Source organism: Panthera pardus, unplaced genomic scaffold (assembly GCF_024362965.1).
Source record: "Panthera pardus isolate Hobbes unplaced genomic scaffold, ASM2436296v1 HiC_scaffold_6, whole genome shotgun sequence".
Taxonomy (NCBI): domain Eukaryota; kingdom Metazoa; phylum Chordata; class Mammalia; order Carnivora; family Felidae; genus Panthera; species Panthera pardus.
This window is the reverse complement of record NW_026526991.1, coordinates 42,001,825-42,022,670: the sequence shown is the minus strand read 5'-3', so window position 1 is coordinate 42,022,670 and position 20,846 is coordinate 42,001,825. Positions and strand designations below refer to the sequence as shown.

The window sequence follows — 20,846 nt, the reverse complement described above, 5'->3', positions numbered from 1 at the left end:
GAGTTTACTCTCTGTACCCAGTACTGCTGCTACAATTTTATTATAACAGCAGTTGGCATTTTTTTAATGTAAAGGGCAAAACCACTAAATATTTTAGTCTTTGCATGCCACACAGTCTCTGTCATAGTTACTTGACTCTGCTCTCACAGTGCAAAAGTAGCCACAGACAATATGTAAACAAATGGACGTGACTGTGTTCCAATAAAACTTTATTCACAAAAGCAAGTGATGGGCCAGGTTTGACCTATGGATCATAGTTTGCTAACCCCTGCACTATGATGTTCACCCGAGATCCTGGTGCCCCAACTCTTGGCAGTTTTCATAGAGTTTTCTCTGTACCATTTCTTCCTGAAGCTCTGGGAGGTCTTCATGCAAAAAGGCTTGATATGGCTTGTTTGGGTTTTTCAAGTCGTCTGATATGTAGATTTGCTTTTAGTTCTCACTCTCAACCACTTGTTATTTCGGTCATGAAATGTCATTTTTCTTTTCTCCTTACATCCTACAGAGCCGTTTTCATAGCGCATTTGACAAACTAATGGTGAAGGCGTTGTGACTGTCATTTGACTGTGTGCAGTCGTCAGCTGCTGGGGACTGTGCTTTGAAGTGTGTGGGTGGCTTCAAACACTTGGGGGCAAGCAGCCCTACAGTTCTGCACCGCTGAGTGGAGGAAATAACCAGAAAAGAAAGAAGAGGCTGTTTATTGTAAGTAACTTTTATTTTAAGATCCAGCACAATAGGAGAGGAGTGGGGAGGGGAGAAGAGGGAGACAGAGAGAGAGTGATGGACTCTTCCAAAGTGATAAGTGATTATCTGGAGGCAGGGAATATAAACTGAAGGGGAAGGAGGCAAAACAAACAAAATGGGATTTTATACTTAGTAAATCAAAATCGGTCTGTGTGTATAGAACAGCGGAGCTTGAAAATACAAGTGTCAAGGTGAGAGAGGAAGGTTTACTTGGATTCCGAAAGAAATATTTGGGGTTGAAAATGAAAAGAAAGCCAGAAACCTTCATCAGAAATCGGAGAGCAACGGTCAGGCTGTGATCTAGACAGTTTGTCCTCTCTTCTTTTGTCTAGATTTGCCCCTCGTTTCCTACGGCTGCTGCAACAAATTACCACAAACTGGACGATTGAAAACAACAGAAATGTAGTCTCTCTCTCCCAGTTCTGGAGGCCAGAATTCTGAGATGAATATCCCTGGTGTCACAGGGCTGTGCTCCCTCTGGAGGCTCTAGCGGAGAATCTGTTCTTGCCTCTTTCAGTTCTGGCAGCTGTGGGTTTTCTTTGACTTGTGGTCACATCGCTGCAAACTCTGCCTCCACGGTCACATTGCCTCCTCCTTTTCTCTCTGTCTTCCCCTCTTCTGTCTGTGTCAAATCCCCTTCTGCCTCCCCTTCCTGAGGGTACGGGTGATGGCCTTTATGCCCCCCCCCCAGATAATCCAGGATAATTCCCCATCTCAAAACCCTTAATCGCATTTGCAAAGATCCTTTTTTTGGCCGTGTGAGGTAACATTCATAGGTTCCCGGGACTAGGATGTGGATATATTTTAGGGAGGCATCTTCAGCCTACTACAACCCCAAGCTTTATACCCAAGGACAGTGAAAAGCAGTACAGCTCACAGGATCAGTTTCCTCCAAGCGTAGTTTAGCAAGAACCTCGAGCAGGGTGAGGGGAAGGGGAGCAGAAGGCTGGCTCGGTTTGTCAAATACTTTTTTCAGCCACAATACAACATTTCCACCCCTCTTCATAGACTGGCTCCCCAGATATCCACAAGGCTGGCCTTCTCTTTAATTACAGTAGGGAATGATTACGAAAAGGACCTAAAAAAAATACACAAAGGGTGGGTCATATTTTAAATAGGCAGAAACCCAGGAAAATTTTCTACAAGCACATTTTTCTAAGGAAAAAAAAATTCTAAATATGCACACAGGTGAACCTGGACTCTAGGGATGGGGCCCATTGTAATTACTGATACATACCCACCCACTCCCTCTTAATTCCAACAAGCTTATAAAATCACACAAAACCAGGAAGCATTTTAAACTGCTTTCTACGTGAACATCCTGCCACATGCACCTCAAACTCATTATGTCTGACGGAAGACCCAGCACCTCACAGCACCAACATGTTCTTCCTTATTCGTTGCTCTAAGCTTGAAAGCTGCTGGGTTCATCTGAGCTAGCAGATCTTCAGAATTTGAACCCCCGTGAACTATATGCAAACATTTTTGCATGTGTGCATTTGTGCCTTTCCCAGGGGAGAAATCCCTAGCCTTCATCAGATTCTCCACGGAATCTTTGAGTTCAAAAGGGGAAGAAAGGTCTGCCCCGGCCCGGCACTCGATCGGATCTACAAAATGCACACACATAGGCATGGGCCTTTGCAATAGAGAATACCCACTGCTTTGTTTTTGCATGCGTTTGTCAAATTTTCATGCATTGTTGTCATAAATGTTCAGGATAGCTGGCTGGGAGTCATAGTAAAATTTTGCCACCATTCCCTTCCCAAGTAGGGCTACGTGGCCAGGATCAAGTATAAAAGTAAGGTTTTGGTCTCTCTGAAGAAATGGATTTTGCCCATAAGAACAAGGAAGCAGGGGACCATGATGAGTACTTTTTCTGTGTGGAAGGATTATCCTGATGTGCCAACACATACCAAATAGACCTTCACATTCCTGGAATGCTTGCCTCCACCTCCTCCAACTTTGCCTAATTCATCCTTAGGTCTCAGCTTAAATACTTCTTCCCCCCCAGGGAAGACGTCCTCAATTGTCACTGCTGGGAAAAGATTATAGACTCAAATTTTGAAATATGGGTCTCGCTGCTTACGGAATATCTATATGCAGGGAAGGAAACTGACCACCAGCTGGAGACTGGAGACTGTCCCTTTGGTCTTAACTCTTGAAGTACCCCAAGATTTCCCTCTAACCCCGTCCTTTTCTGGAATCACTTTGGTTGCACAGGAAAGGTAGCGCTGGTACTCAGCATTAAACTGAGTACTTTGTACATTTGAGTTTTAGTTTGTGTTCGGTTTGCAACTTCCTTCTTTGTATATTCACACACTTCAGTAGGCTATTACATCAGAAAAGAGATTCAAATAGACATTTAGAAAACAAGGAGAGTTACAATACTCCTTACGAAAACTAAGAAGACAAAAAAATTGTCGTTGAAAACAGTCATGATGAAGTTTCAAGGAATGAAACATTAAGATTTTCATTAAATTGTTCATAGTTAGAAATTGTTAAGTTCTACTGATATTAGAGGGACCAGTTTTCCCTTCACAATACGTTCTTTATATCAGCCCATGTATTTTGTTTATGGCATTGTCACAATTACCATTATAATACATTTGCATAATTTTATGTTTATTGCCTTTCTTTTGCACTTGTCCACAGCTCTGCAAGACAGAAGCTGCCCACCTCGTTAGTGCTTAGCAGTACCATTTTCAGTAGATACTAACAAATATTGGATACACAAGTGGATGGATTAATTAATTAATACAGAATTGTGATTGTTTCCCTTCCCCAGAGAGAACCATCCTTTGACCATAGCAGGTAATTGTCACATTGGGTAGCATTCTCGAAATGGGCTTGTTCCACATGCCTCTTCTTAAAGCAGGGTTTCTCTACCTCAGCACAATTGCCCTTCCGGGCAGGATGGTTCTTTGTTGTGGGGGCTGTCCTGTGCATCGTACGATGTTTGACAGCAACCTTGGCCTCTACCTGCTAGATGCCAGTCTCACAACCCTCCTTAAGTTCCGCCAGCCGAAAGTATCTCCAGACTTTGGCCAATTGAACAACAATGCTTAAAGACAGAAGAGAAGCACAGGAGGTATTTCTGAATCTAGGACAAGATGAAGGATGAAGAAGAGGAAAAGGCAGCTGCGGTTGAATGCCCTTAAAGCTATGCATCTGGGGCTCTCCTTGCAGAGGGTTTTGTTTTTGTTTTCATTTACTATCATAAATCTGTCCTCCCAAAAAACTTTGCTTTGTATACTTCAATTTTTTTTATTATTTCTTCATTTCTTCCTGAAAATATCTTTTGAACAATTCCAACTTTATTTCTATTGAACTAAGAATAGGAATTTAGTTTAATTTTTTTTTTTTTTTTTTTTTTTTGTAATTCAGTAGGACAGTTACCTGAGGCTGAGACAGATGGGAGCCTAGAAAAGATTACAGAATTGGGTCAGCTGGGATGTGGCTCCCGACACACCTGGGCCACTCTGCTCAGCGTGTTCAGCGACAGCTTCTGCCGGCCTCCTTCAGACAAGCAGCAAACCACATGGAAAGGTGACTGGAGCTACCAGGAGTCGAGTTCTTTAGAGGGCAGGTGCTAGAAATTGCTTAGTAATCTGTCTGAGTTTCAAGTTTTCTCGGTTCTGGATCTTTCTAAATAAAGCATGAGAGAACAGGGAGTTTAGAAGGGATAATGGTTTCTGATGAAATAGGAAGAAACACTTTTGCTTTAAAAATTAATGCAGCTGTTTCTGCATCCTGGGGTCCTGCATTTCAGTGTAGGAAACCTAACTGTTAAGGAATATGCAAAAAATGAAGTTGCAAACCGAACACAAACTAAAACTCAAATGTACAAAGACACATCACTTTTCATTTTCTGGAACAGACCCAAGTTTCATGAGTCCCATCCCACAGGGTGGCAGCTAGTTTGGTGAGTGGGGAGAGCACATGAACTTTTCTAATTAATGGTGCGTTTGGCTTAAAATATTCTGTGTTGACTAAACATTCTGTTCATTGAAAGTTGAACTTCCTGTGACAACTGGGTTTCTCCTTTCCCTTCCTTTCCTCACCGTGGCATCCAGGTGCAGAGGAAGGCTGATATCTTGCCGCCCCTAGGGAGATGGGGCTGGGGCTGGACTGGGGCTTGTCTGTCTCTACTGCGGGCCACCTGGTCCTGTCCTCGGGTATACACTGGCTGGCACCCACTAAGGTGGGCTGGTCCGACCCGTAGGACACTCCCTGTGGGATGGAGGTTGTGCACTGTAGAAACAGGGTGTATGATGTCTGATTTCCTCAGAGCATCCTGCAGGGGGTGGGTTGCTGAAGTCTAACTGGGGAACTCATCTCAGTCTATTCTCTGAGTTTGATTAGGGTCTCCCTTGGGACTCAGCCCTACCTCACCCCCTTGCTTGGTGGCCGTGCATCCACTGGAAGTCTAGCCACTAACCCCAGATGTTTCCCATCTCGCCTTGAGTTTCCAGCCACAGGGCTTCTTCGCCTCACCCTCACAGTGGTATCTTATGGCAAGTTCCTCAGCCTGAATCTCCTCTATTTTCAGCAGCCCCTAAGGGCATTTGAGAACTTCCAGATTCCTTGCATGCCACTCAGATCCTGAGGAGTCAAGAGCTCTACCTCAGGTGTCTCTTTTGTCCCTCTCTTCTTTGATATCTAGTCCATGCATGGCACTGCTAAGCAGTAACGAGACAGCCTCTACAGAGCTTACGGACAGTGCAAAAGAAAGTCATTAAACATAAAAGTATACAAACGTATTATTTAATGGTAATTACAATAATGCCATAAACAAGGAAAGGACAAAAGCCCCTTTGCTGTCTTCCCTCCTCTTACTGATTTGATGACCCCCTTCCTTCAGAACATCGGCCTGGGAGAGGATAGGCCTGTCACAAGGTTCTCACAGCCTCACTATCTATTCTACAACCTGTGTCTCCCTTCTTCTTCCCATAATCCCTCAGGGTAGCAGGTGGGCTGTTCACACCATCACCTCCCAACCCCCCTATCCTTTGTAGCAGGGACTAGTCTCACTCTGAGTCCTCTCTCTCTGGAATAATACTTATTCTTCAAAAAAAGTTTTTCTCAATGTTTATTGGAGAGAGGGAGACAGAGACAGAGCACGAGTGGGGGAGGGGCAGAGAGACAGAGGGAGACACAGAATCCAAAGCAGGCTCCAGGCTCTGAGCTGTCAGCACAGAGCCTGACGTGGGGCTCGAACTCATAAACTGAGATCATGACCTGAGCTGAAGGCGGATGCTCAACCGACTGAGAGGCGCCCCTCTCTGGAATAATATTTCTATTTTAGTCCACCAGACTCTGTTCTTGATATGTTAATACTGGCTCAAAAAATTTAGAAAATCACTTCACCTCTTGAAAAGACTGTCTTTTTTTTTTTTTTTTTTTTCAACGTTTTTTATTTATTTTTGGGACAGAGAGAGACAGAGCATGAACGGGGGAGGGGCAGAGAGAGAGGGAGACACAGAATCGGAAACAGGCTCCAGGCTCCGAGCCATCAGCCCAGAGCCTGACGCCGGGCTCGAACTCACGGACCGCGAGATCGTGACCTGGCTGAAGTCGGACGCTTAACCGACTGCGCCACCCAGGCGCCCCGAAAAGACTGTCTTTTAAGACAATTAGTTGGTCTCCAACTGTCTGGAAGTCAAAAGCTGGATGTTGATTTCCCCTTCCTTTTGCATTCCTAGTGGTATGATCCTAATCCTCCCCAAAGCATGCAGACATCTCTGACAGAACAGACAAGAGGCCACATATAAAAATTATAAAAGATAAAAGTGTAAGTCCATTAATGGGGCCTTTAGGTGAGGGAGACAAGACCCAGGGCCAGTACTGTGGAGTGGGGAGGTTGAGATAAGGCTCAGCATGATGAGCCAAAGTGCTTCTCACTGGGCTCAGGAGATTTTTCTAATGTAAAATGACTCCTGGTCTTATCTGGATAGATATAAAAAGTAGAAGTTGTATAATACAGGAAGTGGGAAAAGGAAACCTAGAGAGTTACGGTGATCCTCAGCAAGTTGTCAGGAAAGTGCTCTTGAGGGAGAGGAATGGCTACCCGTAGGATACTCCCTGTGGGGTGGAGGCTGTGGACAGTAGAAATAGGGGTGTCTGATGTCTGATTTCCTCTTCATCTGCTCCCATCGTCACCCTTGTAATAGCACTGCCTTGGAGAATGAAGGTGCAGCTCTGGTCCTATCTGGGGAAGAAATAAACCAGAAAGAAATGGAGACTTGGTCATAAAATGACCAGAAGCAACTGAGAAGGATCTGGGAGCAGGAATTTGGGGTGAGAGTTGACAGGTTATGACTCGGACAGGTATCTTCCCCACCGCCAGGCCAAATCTGGGCACCTCCAGGTCTATGTGAGGAGGATTGAATTTTCTAATGTTAAATGCAAATGTGGTAGATTAAAAATGGCCACCAATTTTTGTCACTTCCCACGTCGAGAAGCGGTGTTTATTTCTCACCGTCTGGAATTTGGTTTGGCCCTGTCGCTGCTTGAACCAAGAGGATATGGTGATAGCTATGCTGTGCCAATCCTGAACCCAAGTCGTTAAAAGGCTGGTGGTTTATGCTTTTCAAAACTCTGTGCCACTATATGGCCATCGTAGAGAAGGAAAATCCTCCTAGGAACCTCACCCCAGTGGGAAGTGCCTCATCTCATAAAAGAGAGATTAACACAAGAAAAGTAAACAGAAATTTATTAACATATGCATCTCTCTCTCTCTCTCTCTCTCTCATACACACACACACACATACACACAATCATTCAGTAATGAATCACTTGAAGAGATGCTTAGAACTTCGGCTTATATAATATCTTAACAAAGGAACAATGAACTTTTAGAGAAATGACTAGACAATGGAAAGAGACTTTGTTTCTAGGGCAGCAAACTGGGGGAGGTAAATTATATGGGAAACTAATGTTAGATAAGGGCTAGCTGTAGCAAGATTTGCTGTCTAGATTCTTTTGGTGTAGTCTATGGGCTGATAAAAGCGTCTAGACTTGCCTCTGGTGATTAACTTCTGTCCTTCCTGATAGGAGAGGGGAGCCACCTTTGCAAATTTACATCCCGCTTTTAGGCAAATAGGGACAAAAAAGAGAGTTTTTCTTGAATCTAGGCTTCTCAGTTGCCTTTAGCTCAAAATAATGCTTATGCTGAAGTGGCATATTCTGGGGTAGCATATTCTGCTACTCTTCACTATGCTCTAGAAAGATCACATAGAGAAACCACATGAAAAGATCAGATGGAGACTGACGAGCCCTGGGATGACACAGAGAAAGAGAGAGACCCAGCCAAGCTCAGCCTTCCAGGCATCCTTTCCAAGATGCCAGACTTGTGAGTGAGCCACTCACAGCAGCCCTGACCACGACCTGATAGTACAGACATGAGGAACCTCAGGAAAGACTAACAGAAGCACCTTTTAACTGATTCCAATCAACTCACAGAAGCATGAGATAGTAGTTGCTTTAAGCCACCAAGTTTTGGAATGATTTGTTATGCAGTTGATAAGTGGAACCACGGGGTAGGGCCAAGGTGACAGCCGGGAAAGAGAGTGCGATGTCCTGCACATCAGCTCTTACATGCCTCCATCCAGAAGTGACAGGTGAAATTTCCATTCATATTTCCTTAGCTAAAGCAAGTCATACAGCCATGCCTAACTTCAGGGAAGTTATGTCCAGGGAAGAAAGGGTATGAGTGATTTCTACCGCCCCACCTCTAGCAGCAGGGGAGGCCGGGGAAGCCGAGAAGTTTTGTAATGATTTGTTGTACCTTATCATGATTCATTGCCTCGGGCTGGGAATGTAGCAGCCCTGAACCCAAATCAGGATACTGTTGTCAAGGGCAAAGGCAGAAGGAGGAACAGCATTTGCCCCAAGAGGGGAGAGGATAAGTAACAGAGATTGCAATGGCTGCCACCTGTGTTCACACCCTGCACTGACCCTGGCCCTACTCGCTAAAGTTGAACTCTCCATCCTTGCACTTTCAATCCTTATATTTGGAATTTGAGTTCGGAACGAGTCTGGATGGGGAAAAAAAGGGAGAGAGAGAAGGGAAAGAGGAAGAAAAGGAAGGATGGAGGAAAAAAGGTGGCAGTTGTGTACTTGGGTGTGAAATGAAAGACCTTGAGGGCTCCTGACTCTGACTTCAGCACTTTTTCTACCACTTACAGGAATAAATAATTAATGTTTGCACAAAAATATCAAACAGAAAGACAAAGGGAAAGGGAACATTGCGAAGAGGTGTGAAATGTGTGGCAGTCTGGGTGGTCTGCTTGAAAAAGGAAAAACAAAATTCTTGTCAGGTTGGGCTTTGGGAAACTCTTGGAGGAATGGAATGGAACATTCTGATCTAAGGCTTATGCCTTGAGCACGGCTCTCTCTATTCAGGACTCTAATGTAGGTAAGCTTTGTTTTTTCTCCCCTTTCTTCCAAGTTCCAAACTCAGCTCACGGATTCTTCCTCGTTGGTCAAAATTAAATCCAAATAGCAACACTTTTTTCATTTCTTTAATAAGTGAAAGATGAAATCCTAGGAAAATGTTTAACCATCTACAAAAGACTTTTCATATATTGTCCTCACAAGAACTTTATTTACCATCCTTATTTTACTTGTTAGAGAATCAAGGCTACTAGAGGCGAATTTATTCAAGGTCACTTAACACATCTGAAACTAAGTCTGTCCACCTTTATAATCCCTTACGTTAACCACCAAAATACTTAGACTTTCAAGAATTTATTTAGTGCATTGTTCTTAATTGAACCTGGGATCTAGAAAATTTCTAGATAGCTTGGCCAGCATTTGTTGCCTCATTCAGGAATACAACTTCTATTTCCTACTTCTGATGGAACTGTCTTTAGTATCCTCCCACATCTGTATCATTTTTGCTTTCTCTCTACTTTTATTCTCATCCAAATGTTCCCCACTGTACTCCCACCTAGCAGTTATGGGTTTCCACATACGTGGATATCTCAACTTAGGCCCATTTGCAGCCAAGTCTGTTTATGCTGATTCTACTCACTCAGTTTTATGATGCCTATTAGTTATATTTCCTGCCTTATATTGAAGCCTCAGATTCGCCTAGTTTTTGCCCCCTGCTCTGCTGTCTCTCCCACTCCAGCTCCTTCCAATAAATCTCACTACCCACCACCCTGGGCTTGAGTAAAACCTCAGTGGAATTCTTCATCGCTTTGCCTTGATTTTCAGATCCATTGCTCTTATATTTCCTGGTTCTTCGGGGCCCTGAACCTAGCTCCTGTTTTCTGCCTAGTCCTGTTGGCTAGTGGCATAAAGTTGCTCTCCCAGTTTTGTCTCTCTCCATACTAATGAATGCTTTATTAGAGCATCTGATGATAATGGGAACCGCCATTAGTTATGGGTCTACCTTGTGTCTACCGCTGAACTAAATATTTTATGCATTATTGCATTTGCTCCTGCAGGGAAAAAAAAAAAAATTTCCCTCTACTCTTCCAAGTTCTCTGCTGAGAGCTCTGTAACAAATAACAGACAAACAAAAGAAATAGAAACAGAAGTTTATTAACATGTATACCTCATATATGCATGGGAGACACTCAGTAACTCTTAGAGGTCCTTTAGAATTCAACTTAAATACGATTTTCAGCTAAAGACAAAAGAGAGAAAGGTGTGGGGGAAGTCAATTATGGGGAGATGAGCGGGGAAAGAATGATACACTAGAATAAGTTTTGCTATGCAGAGTTAAGTCAGTGCCTTCTCCATTGCCGAGTTGAGTTTCTTGTGATTTAGTCATTCTCTTGGTACACAGAGGGAGACACCCTTACAAATGGAGATTTCCCTACAAGTGCAAATTTCCGTTACAAAAGGGTAACTTCGAATCCATTTTCAGAGCTCCTTCTTTGCCTGCTGTTTCTCAAAATAATTCTTATGCCAGAGAGGTAGATTTTGGGGTGGCACATTTTGCCACCCTTCACTCCTTGTGACAAACCAGCAATGTATTGTTATTTCCTTCCTTTTCCCGGAAGACACAGAAGCAGTATCAGTGCCAGGAGACAGCCTTCATATTTTAATTAAAGCTCTTATATGGATACCTGACACTGGCCTTCACTACTTCATCTGGTCTTCCCAAGAGTCCTGCAAGCTATACAGACATTCTCGTCTCTACTTTTTGGGGGGTTGGGTGGTGGGGGGGGGGTGGTGAAGCTTAAGAAGCGTTGGTGGCCTATGAAGCACACCAAGGTTTAATCTCCAGTCTCCTCTCTCACCACACTGGCCTGCTTGCCAGACCCACTTCAGGACCTTTGTTTCAGCCATTCCCTCTGCCCCCAATGCTCTTCTCCCATATCCACATGGCTCCCTTCCTCACCCCCTCCACATATTTGTTCAAATGTCACCTTTCAGTGAGGATTTCCCTAACCCTCCTACCAGAATTGCATCCCCACTCATGGCTGTCCCTCACCCCTGCCCCACTTTATGTTGTTTTCATAGCACTTATCACTCTCTGACACCACACATTTTAGTTACTAGAATGCAAGTTCCAAGATAGAAGACTTTTTGTCAGTTTTGTTCACTAGTATGGGTTCATTTTTGACAAATATTTGTTGAATGAATGGATGAATACATAGCTAATTCCAAAGCCTATTCCCTTTTCACCACAATATTCTCAGATCCTTTGTATCTATCATATCTTCTTTTTGCCTCTAGGCTGCTTTATAATGCTAAAGAATTTTTAAAAAAGAAATGCCTACATTCAATATTATCAAGAAAAAGAAGAAACAAGTCCGAACTATCCTGGGCCTGGAAACCGTGCTAGCAGCAGCTGTTGGCTTTATCAAAGAACATTTATTATGTGCCTTCCTGTATGTGATGCTCTGCTATGCACTATGCAGAAAAAACTAAACCAAAGTGCTTGTCTTGGGCTCCGTCTCCCCCTCCAATTGGCTGATTATTGGGCGAGCCAGCACTGGCACAGATGCACAAATGGAGTACATATGGCACGTACAACACAGACCTGAATGACAGGTGTTGGGAGCCAATATTCACAGGTCAGTCAGAAAGAAAAATTTACAGGTCCATCAGGGAGAAAACCCATGGGAGTTTCATTATTAGACAGGGTGGGGTTTGTGGAAATCATCCAAAGAGAACTCTTGCATCCAAAATCTGTTTGGATTTGAGGGGATATTGCTGAGAAACGATTTAACTCATACACAGTGAGCTTCTAATTCACAGCTTGGTTCCTGGATGCAAATATTTGACCAAGGAAGCCACAACAACCATAATGCTGGAAGAAGAACTCGCGGCATCCTCTGTCCTTGGGAAGAACCCATTTTTCTGATCTTGGGTCTGATGCCAACTCTTTTTTAAAAACTAATTTCCTAATGATGCTATAAGCTCCTGGTAATTGGGACAACTGTCATCATTTAGCATTCTTTAAGCATCTTGAGGTGAATAGGAGATTTTTAGCTGCATTCACTCTGTGTATCACTTTTCTGTTTTATGCATATACTCCATGTGTATATAAACAAGACGGTATGATAAAAACATTAAAATTGTAAGCAAATTAAAGTAATATGAGGCCAGATCGATTGCCAGCAACAAATGCAGCCACCACCAACATAAGTTAGAGCTTTTTAGCTGCACACCAGTGCCACGAGGTCAGTTATATGAAAAGTAAATTATGCTAATTAGCATCTTACATGCTTAATTCCAAAATTAATTGTACTAGACTTTAAACTCCTTTAGAACAAGAATAATACTGGGGCGCCTGGGTGGGTCAGTCAGTTAAATGTCCAACTTCAGCTCAGGTCACGATCTCGTGGTCCGTGAGTTCGAGCCCCGCGTCGGGCTCTGGGCTCAGAGCCTGGAGCCTGCTTCCGATTCTGTGTCTCCCTCTCTCTCTGCCCCTCCCCTGTTCATGCTCTGTCTCTCTCTGTCTCAAAAATAAATAAAACGTTAAAAAAATTTAAAAAAAAAGAACAAGAATAATATTTTACTCATTTCTCATACACTCTCTATTTTAATGCTCAGTAAGTATACCCTCTCCCTCCAATAGATGAAGATTCATTAGGACTGAATATTACATTAAACAGTGTATCCAGTATCTATTATGCATTTGGCACAAAATAACATTCAATAAATATTTTTTTAGAAATAAAAAAAGGGGTTCCTGGCTGGCTCAGTTGGTAGAGAGTGAAACTCTTGATCTCTGGATTGTCGGTTCCAGTCCCACGTTGGATGTACAGATTACTTAAAAAAAACAACAACAACCCCCCCCCCCAAAAAAAAACAACCAACTTAAGGCTTGTAAAATGCAAGCCAAGGGTCCTACTCTATTTTTAAAAAAAGAAAAGAAAAAAAAATAAATTAAAAAAAATGAATACTGACCTGTAAAAATTAAATTTAATTCAACATTTGGGTGCATGTGAATTATCAGTGAAACAAACCATAAACAAAGGATCATGGATTCAAATATTTTATGAAAAGATATTGGGGGGGAGGGGTAAGTGGAGGAAGGTGGTCAAAAAGTACTAATTTTTTCAGATCAATGAAACAGAATAGAGAACCCAGAAATGGACCCACAAACGTGTATGGCCGCCTAATCTTTGACAAAGCAGGAAAGAATATCCAATGGAATAAAGACAGTCTCTTCAGCAAGCGGTGCTGGGAAAACTGGACAGTGACATGCAGAAGAATGAATCTGGACCACTTTCTTACACCACAGACAAAAATAAATCAAAATGCATGAAAGACCTAAATGTAAGACAGGAAGCCATCAAACTCCTCAAGGAGAAAGCAGGCAAAAACCTCTTCTTTGATCTTGGCCACAGCAACTTCTTACTCAACACGTCTCTGGAGGCAAGGGAAACAAAAGCAAAAATGAACTACTGAGACCTCATCAAGATAAAATCTTCTGCACAGAGAAGGAAACAATCAGCAAAACTAAAAGGCAACCGACAGGATGGGAGAAGATATTTACAAACGACATATCAGATAAAGGCTTAGTATCCAAAATCTATAAAGAACTTTTCAAACTCAACACCCAAAAAACAAATAATCCAGTGAAGAAATGGGCAAAAGACATGAATAGACACTTCTTCAAAGAAGACATCCAGATGGCCAACTGACACATGAAAAAATGCTCAACATCATTCATCACCAGGGAAATACAAATCAAAACCACAATGAGATATCACCTTACACCTGTCAGAATGGCTAAGATTAACAACTCGGGCAACAACAGATGTTGGTGAGAATGTGGAGAAAGAGGATCTTTTGCATTGCTGGTGGGAATGCGAGCTGGTGCAGCTACTCTGGAAAGCAGTATGGAGGTTCCCTAAATAATTAAAAATAGAACTACCCTACAACCCAGCAATTGCACTACTAGGTATTTATCCAAGGGATACAGGTATGCTGTTTCAAAGGAACACATGTACCCCAATGTTTATAGCAGCACTATCAACAATAGCCAGAGTGTGGAAAGAGCCCAAATGTCCATCGCTGGATGAATGGATAAAGAAGATGTAATATATATATATATATATATATATATATATATATATATATATATATATACATACACACATATATTTATATATACATTCAATGTATGTATATACATACATATATACATTGTGTGTGTGTATATATATATATATACACACACACAATGGAATATTACTCAGCAATCAAAAAGAATGAAATCATTTGCAATTATGTGGATGGAACTGGAGGGTATTATGCTAAGCGAAATTAGAGAAAGACAACATATGACTTCACTCATATGAGGACTTTAAGATACAAAACAGATGAACATAAGGGAAGGGAAGCAAAAATAATATAAAAACAGGGAGGGGGACAAAACATAAGAGACTCTTAAATATGGAGAACAAACAGAGGGTTTCTGGAGAGGTTGGGGGGGGGGCTAAATGGGGAAGGGGCATTAAGGAATCTACTCCTGAAATCATTGTTTCACTATATGCTAACTAGTTTGGATGTAAATTGAAAAATAAAATTAAAAAAGGTACTAACTTTTAATTATAATATAAAAAAGTACTAGGGATGTAATGTACAACATGATGACTCTAGATAAAAGTATGTATGATATATAGGAAAGTGGTTAAGGGAGTAAATCCTGAGAGTTCCCATCACAAGAAACTTTTTTCTTCTTTTTCTTTTCTTTTTATTATATTGAGATGTATGTTAGCTGACCTTATTGTGGCAATCATTTCACAATATATGTAAAGGAAACCATCATGCTGTATGCCTTAAACTTATATAGTGATGGATGTCAACTATATCTCAACAAAACTGGGGAAAGGCATGCCTGGGTGACTCAGTTGGTTGAGTGTCTGACTTCAGCACAGATCATGATCTCACAGCTTGTGGGTTCGAGTCCTGCATGGGGCTCTGTGCTGACACCTTGGAGCCTAGAGCCTGCTTTGGATTCTGTGTCTCCCTCTTTCTCTGATCCTCTCCTGCTCATGCTCGCGCTCTCTCTCTCTCTCGCTCTCACTCTCAAAATAAATAAGCATTAAAAATTGAAAAAAAAAAAAAAAAAACGGGTGGGGGGAAGGTACTGACAAGCCCAAAGATTAAATTCTGCATCAGCTCTTGAGGAGAGGGTGGTTTGGGGCATTACTGATACATTCTGGGCTTTATTTCCCTATTCTATCCTGATGAATCTTAGATAAGAATGAGGGTTGGGTTAGAGGATGATCTCTACAGTCCCTTTCATCTCCAAGTTCTGGGATTATGATTTGTATAATCCAAAAGGATATAGGTATATTTGCAGAGGCTGGCCCATTACCTGGCAGGGTTGAATGATTTTTTAAAAGTGAATAAACTGTAAACAGAGCCAGCTCCAAGACAGCCTCCAACAATCCCACCTCCTGATACCCTTGTGTGATTCCCTCCCATGTCATACTAGAGGTGATCTGTTTGACCACTAGCATACAGCCGAAGTAGTGGCACACCCCTTCCTACATTAGAGGTTATAAAAATAAAAGTGAGGAACTGAGACCTTCTGCCAACGGCCATGCGAACACATCTGAAAGTGGATTCTCCTCAAAGCTCCATTCAAGCTTTCAGGAGACAGCAGTCCCTGCTGACAGATTGACTATGACCTCGTGAACCGGAACCACTTGGCTAAGGTGGTCCTGGATTCTTGATCCTCAGAAACTAGGCGAGATAATGCATTGTTGCTATTTTAAGTTGCTAGATTCGGGGGGGAATTTGTTACGCAGCAAGAGATAACAAAGACATTTTTCATCCCAAAGTCCTCCCTTCTCCTGGGGGAGATATGATTAATGTCAATTTCACCATTCCTGGAAATTATGCACTGTTTTTGGCAACATACATTTCATAAGCAAAGACATAAGTTAGTACCAGCATTTTCCTAGCTACCTAGTTTTAAAATCAGCTTCACTCAAGCCACAACTTTAAAAAGGAAGAAAAACTACCTTATTGCATGTAGTAATGGTCTCATTGTGATCTTTTTCTCTAGAGTTTCAAGATTACGTGTTGCCTTTGCCAAAATTTCCCTTCTTTCATGGCCATCCAATAGGTACATCATTCTCTTTCATACTTTTCTTACTGGGTCTTCCTATGAAACAACTTTAAAAGAAACACATTCATAGGGCTTGTTTCTCTTTCAGTACCTCTTTAATTCATAGATTTGCTCTTTACTTCATGACAAAATGGCCTTTGAAGATCTTCAAGGACTGTTTTTATGTCTAAGAATTTAAAAAAGTTAAAATATGGAATTCAACTGCTTTGGGCATTCAATATTTCACCTTGGAGGTAATGTATACAAAGACCTTAGAACAGATTTATACAGAAGTTATTTATATAGAAGTACAGATTGACACCCTGTTATGTAGATAAGGAAATGCTTCATGCGCTTAATACCTAGAGACCAAAATGGAGAAGAGCTATCCACTAACGCAGCCTGGACTCTACAGTGGATGCCAAGTTCAGAATAGCTCTCATAATTCTAATTAAGGACCCCCTCCATAGGATGGTTTTTATGATTTCTCCGTCATCTACCAGAGCTGTGAACAAAACTGTTGTCTCTAAAATGTTTCCTGATAGGTCATCGTAAAATGATCTGGCACAAAATGACTCAAAAACTTCTGTGGACAGGAATGTTTATTAACACATCACTGTGCCTTTGGGCAAACACATTTCTTAGATCTAAACATCAAATTGCTGCCGCATGCCTCTAGGAAACGGTGTATACATTTTACCTGATCTGCAAAGGTATGGGCCTCAAACAGTATGCTAGATCTTTCTTACATCAAAGAGGCACAGGGACTGGCAACGCAGTCTGGTTAATAATCTAAATTCTGTAAAACTAGAAGTGACTAGATTTAGGGGCACCTGGGTGGTTCAGTTGGTTAAGCATCTGACTTCGGCTCAGGTCATGATCTCACAGCTCATGAGTTCGAGCCCCACATATGGCTCTGTGTTGACAGCTCAGATCCTGGAGCCTGCTTCGGATTCTGTGTCTCCCTCTCTCTCTGTCCCTCCCCCGCTTGGACTCTGTCTCTCTCTCAAAAACAAACACACATTAAAAAAAAAAAAAGTGACTAGATTTACACAAAGAAAGCACCAGCAAGGGCATAGTGTTTCCTGATTCCTCTGATTGTGGGATTTTGAGGGCGATGGGGGAAGGGAGAGAAGGGAGGCCATGGGAATCACGACCCTGTGGAGAACCACCATGTCCTCACCCTACAGGAAAGAGGGAAAAGAGAAATGAGTACAAGACCAGAAGTTTTGTGCTTAGAAACTCACTAAGGTGTAAGATGCTATAAAAGAGGTTTTTGCTCCTGACTTGCTTATTCTCCTGGTCTCCTAGATCTGGATTCTGAGAAAAAGAGAAGAGTTGCCTAGAAATCAATTCCTAGCTTCTATTTTTAGGTTTTAGTAGTTATAGCCAAAAGCTGATGAGTTGGTGGCCATTACAATTTTTCTCGTACCACAGTCATAACATTCTCAAAGTGAGTTTGCATGGTTACTTGTGGGTCAAAACTAAGGGCAATTAAAGCTTTGGAAAATGACCTTCCCTCCTCCCTCCTTCCCTTCCCTCCCTCCTTCTTTCCCTCCTTCCTTCCTTTGATAAATTTACTTTGAAGAACCAAAATTTATTTTGTTTTTTCCCCATCTTTATTGAGGTATAATTGACAAATAAAATTGTCCATACTTAAGGTGTATAATTTGATGTTTTGACATACATTGTGAAACAATTGTCACAAGTGAGCTAATTAACATGAAAACTGATGTTTTTAAATAAAAAATATTTGAGCTGCAAATGATTCCCTCATGATTTTACACAGGAAATGTGACTAAAATGTAAACTGTACAAAATTAAATTACAGAATATTAGGGCAAGAGAAAACAGTTCCTGGGCACTGTCTAGACAAGCATTCAGGAAACGGTGATAGTGTTATTTATTCTTATTTTTTGCCACCTTTCAAGAGAAAGAATATCAATGTTCAGGTCATAAGTAAGTCAATGAAGGGGCGCCTGGGTGGCTCTGTCAGTTAAGTGACTGACTTCGGCTCAGGTCATGATTTCGCGGTTTGTGAGTTCGAGCTCTGCGACGGGCTCTGTGCTGACAGCTCAGAGCCTGGAGCCCGTTTGGATTCTGTGTCTCCCCTTCTCTTGGCCCCTCCCCTGCTCATGCTCTGTCTCTCTCTGTCTCTCAATAATAAATAAATGTTAAAAAAAATTAAAAATAAATAAATAAGTCACTGAAGGTGATTACATTCCCTTTATTTTCCCCAGAGAAAAAGGAAATTGGATGTTTAGCATAGAATATTCATTATTACACCTGGGTTGACCTAGAAGAGCAAGTTTTCTTGCTCTCATTACCTCATTACAATGAAGCTACTAACACCTCTTGCATATTAATCAGTTATGATCTTGGAAGTTACATGGTCACTTGTACCCCGAACGCATGTAGCTTAATTTGGCCCAATACCCATTATCTTTTTCTGCATAACAACAGCCTATAAACTTTTCAGCCTAACACAGCAACCCCTCATTAAGCTCACAATTCTCCGGGTTAACAATTCGAGTTGGGCTCAGCTGAGCCATTCTTCCGGTCTTGGCTGGGCTAACTCACAAGTACTTGGTCAACAGCTGGTTGACTAAGTGACTCTGCTTCTGAGGGAGGGCTTGTCTAGGATGACCTCAGCTGGGACAACTCATCTCCGCTCCGCACAGTCACGTGAACTTCAGCAAATTTCCTAGCCTCTCTGGTCTTCCCTGCTGGCTCATTCTCATCAACACACAAATACGCTGTTATTTCTCTAACCCACAGCCAGAAAGGCCTCTTTTATCTCCAGCTATCGCCCTATCTCTCTTCTCATTTTTATAGCCAAACTCTTTAAAAGTTATTTGGACTCACTGGCTCCAATTCCGTTCTTCCCATGTTTTGCTAAAACCTACTCCAGAAGGTTTTAGCCCACACCATTCTGCCCAAATTGCTCCTGTCAAGGCCAACCTTTACATTGCTCAATCCAAAGATCCATTCCTACTCCTCATCTTACGTGACCCATCAACAGCGGTTGACACGTGTCATCACCCCATCTCCTCGAAACACTTCTTTCACTTGGCTTCTGGGCAGCACACCCACCTGGTTCTCATCCTCCCTCACTAGCTTCCCCTTCCAGGTCTCCTTTACTGGCTCCAATATCAGAGTTCATCCAAGCTCAGTCCTTGGACTTTTTCCCTTCTGATTTTACTTATTTTCCTGGTGATGTCATCCAGTCTCCTGATTTTTAAGTATCGTCCATATGTGAATAACTCCAAATTAATGTCCCTATCCACGACCCCAAGTCCAGACATAAATATCCAGCTGCCTACAAGCAATCTCCACTTGGAAATGTTATATTTTCCTATTTCCGCTGCAACAAATGGTCATAAACTGAGTGGCTTAAAACAACATGAATGTATTATCTTACTGTTTTGGAGGTCAGAAGTCCAAAATGGGTCTCAGTGGGTAACATCAGAGTGTCAGCACGGCTGCATTTCTTTTGTAAAGGCTCTAGGGGAGAATCCATTTTCTTGGCCTTTCCAACTTTTAGAGACTGCTGGCATTTGTTTGCTTGTGGGCTCCTTCCATCTTCAAAGCCAGCAATGGCCAGTGAAGTCTTTCTCGCATTGCATAGTCTGACACTGACTTCCACATTTAAAGACTTATGATTATATTACATCCACCTGAATAGTGCAGGACACCTTCCCTATTGTAAGGTCAGCTAATTAGCAACCTTAATTCCATCCACTAATTCAATTCCCCCTTGCCATATAATCAAACATATTCACAGGTTCCCTAATTCACAGGGAATTAGGATCTCGATGGGCCTTTTGGGGGATCCTTATCCTGCCTCCACAGATATCTTATAGTCATGTCAAAGTTAGCATATCCAAACTGAACTCCTGAGCTTACCAATCCTCCTCAACTTCAATCAACACCAACCTCACCTTTCCAGTTGATCAAGGCGGAAAGTTTGGAGTCACCTTTTTCTTCTCTTCTCTTTCTAGCTCATATCCAATCTATTAGCAAATCCTGTGGACTCCACCTACAGAGATGCTTAGAATCTGATACTTCTTACCGCCTCCCAAACAACTACATTGGTTCATCCTCCTCCATTACTCTCTTGGGTTATTGTTAATGGTCTCCAGAACTCCCAGAATATTATAATAGTCTCCCAACCCATCTCTGTGGTTTCTGCCCTGTCCTACCAGCACCCATTTCCCACCTGCCCACACATAGTCTGTTCTCAATATAACATCCAGATGATATTTTTACAACAGAAGTCAGACCATGTAGCTTCTCCGCTCACAACTCTCCCAAAGCTTCTCAGCTCCATAAAAGTCAATATCTGCAAGGCCCATAGGATCTGGCCTTTCCTCCTACTTCTCTGACTTCTGTTCCTCCCCAACATACTCATTTTTACTCCACCCACCAGGGCCTCCCTGCTCTGTCTGCAACAGTCCGGGCACCTCCTCGCGGCTTTTGTACTTGGCAGTTTACTCTTTGTGACACACTCTTCTCCCAGAGGTTTATAATATGGGTCTCTCTTCATCTCCCTCAATCTTTGCTCAAAGTC

The 20,846-nt window shown here is 42.2% G+C and overlaps 1 long non-coding RNA gene across 2 annotated transcripts in view; it reads left to right on the top strand.

Moving 5' to 3' along the window:
- Nucleotides 1–541: 541 nt before the first annotated feature.
- LOC128775066 (uncharacterized) overlaps nucleotides 542–20,846 on the top strand; it is a 38,751-nt gene continuing 18,446 nt past the window's right edge. For both annotated transcript variants that reach the window (XR_008419679.1, XR_008419680.1), the window contains exon 1: nucleotides 542–702. This is a non-coding gene — a long non-coding RNA (uncharacterized LOC128775066). The remainder of the gene's footprint in view (nucleotides 703–20,846) is intronic.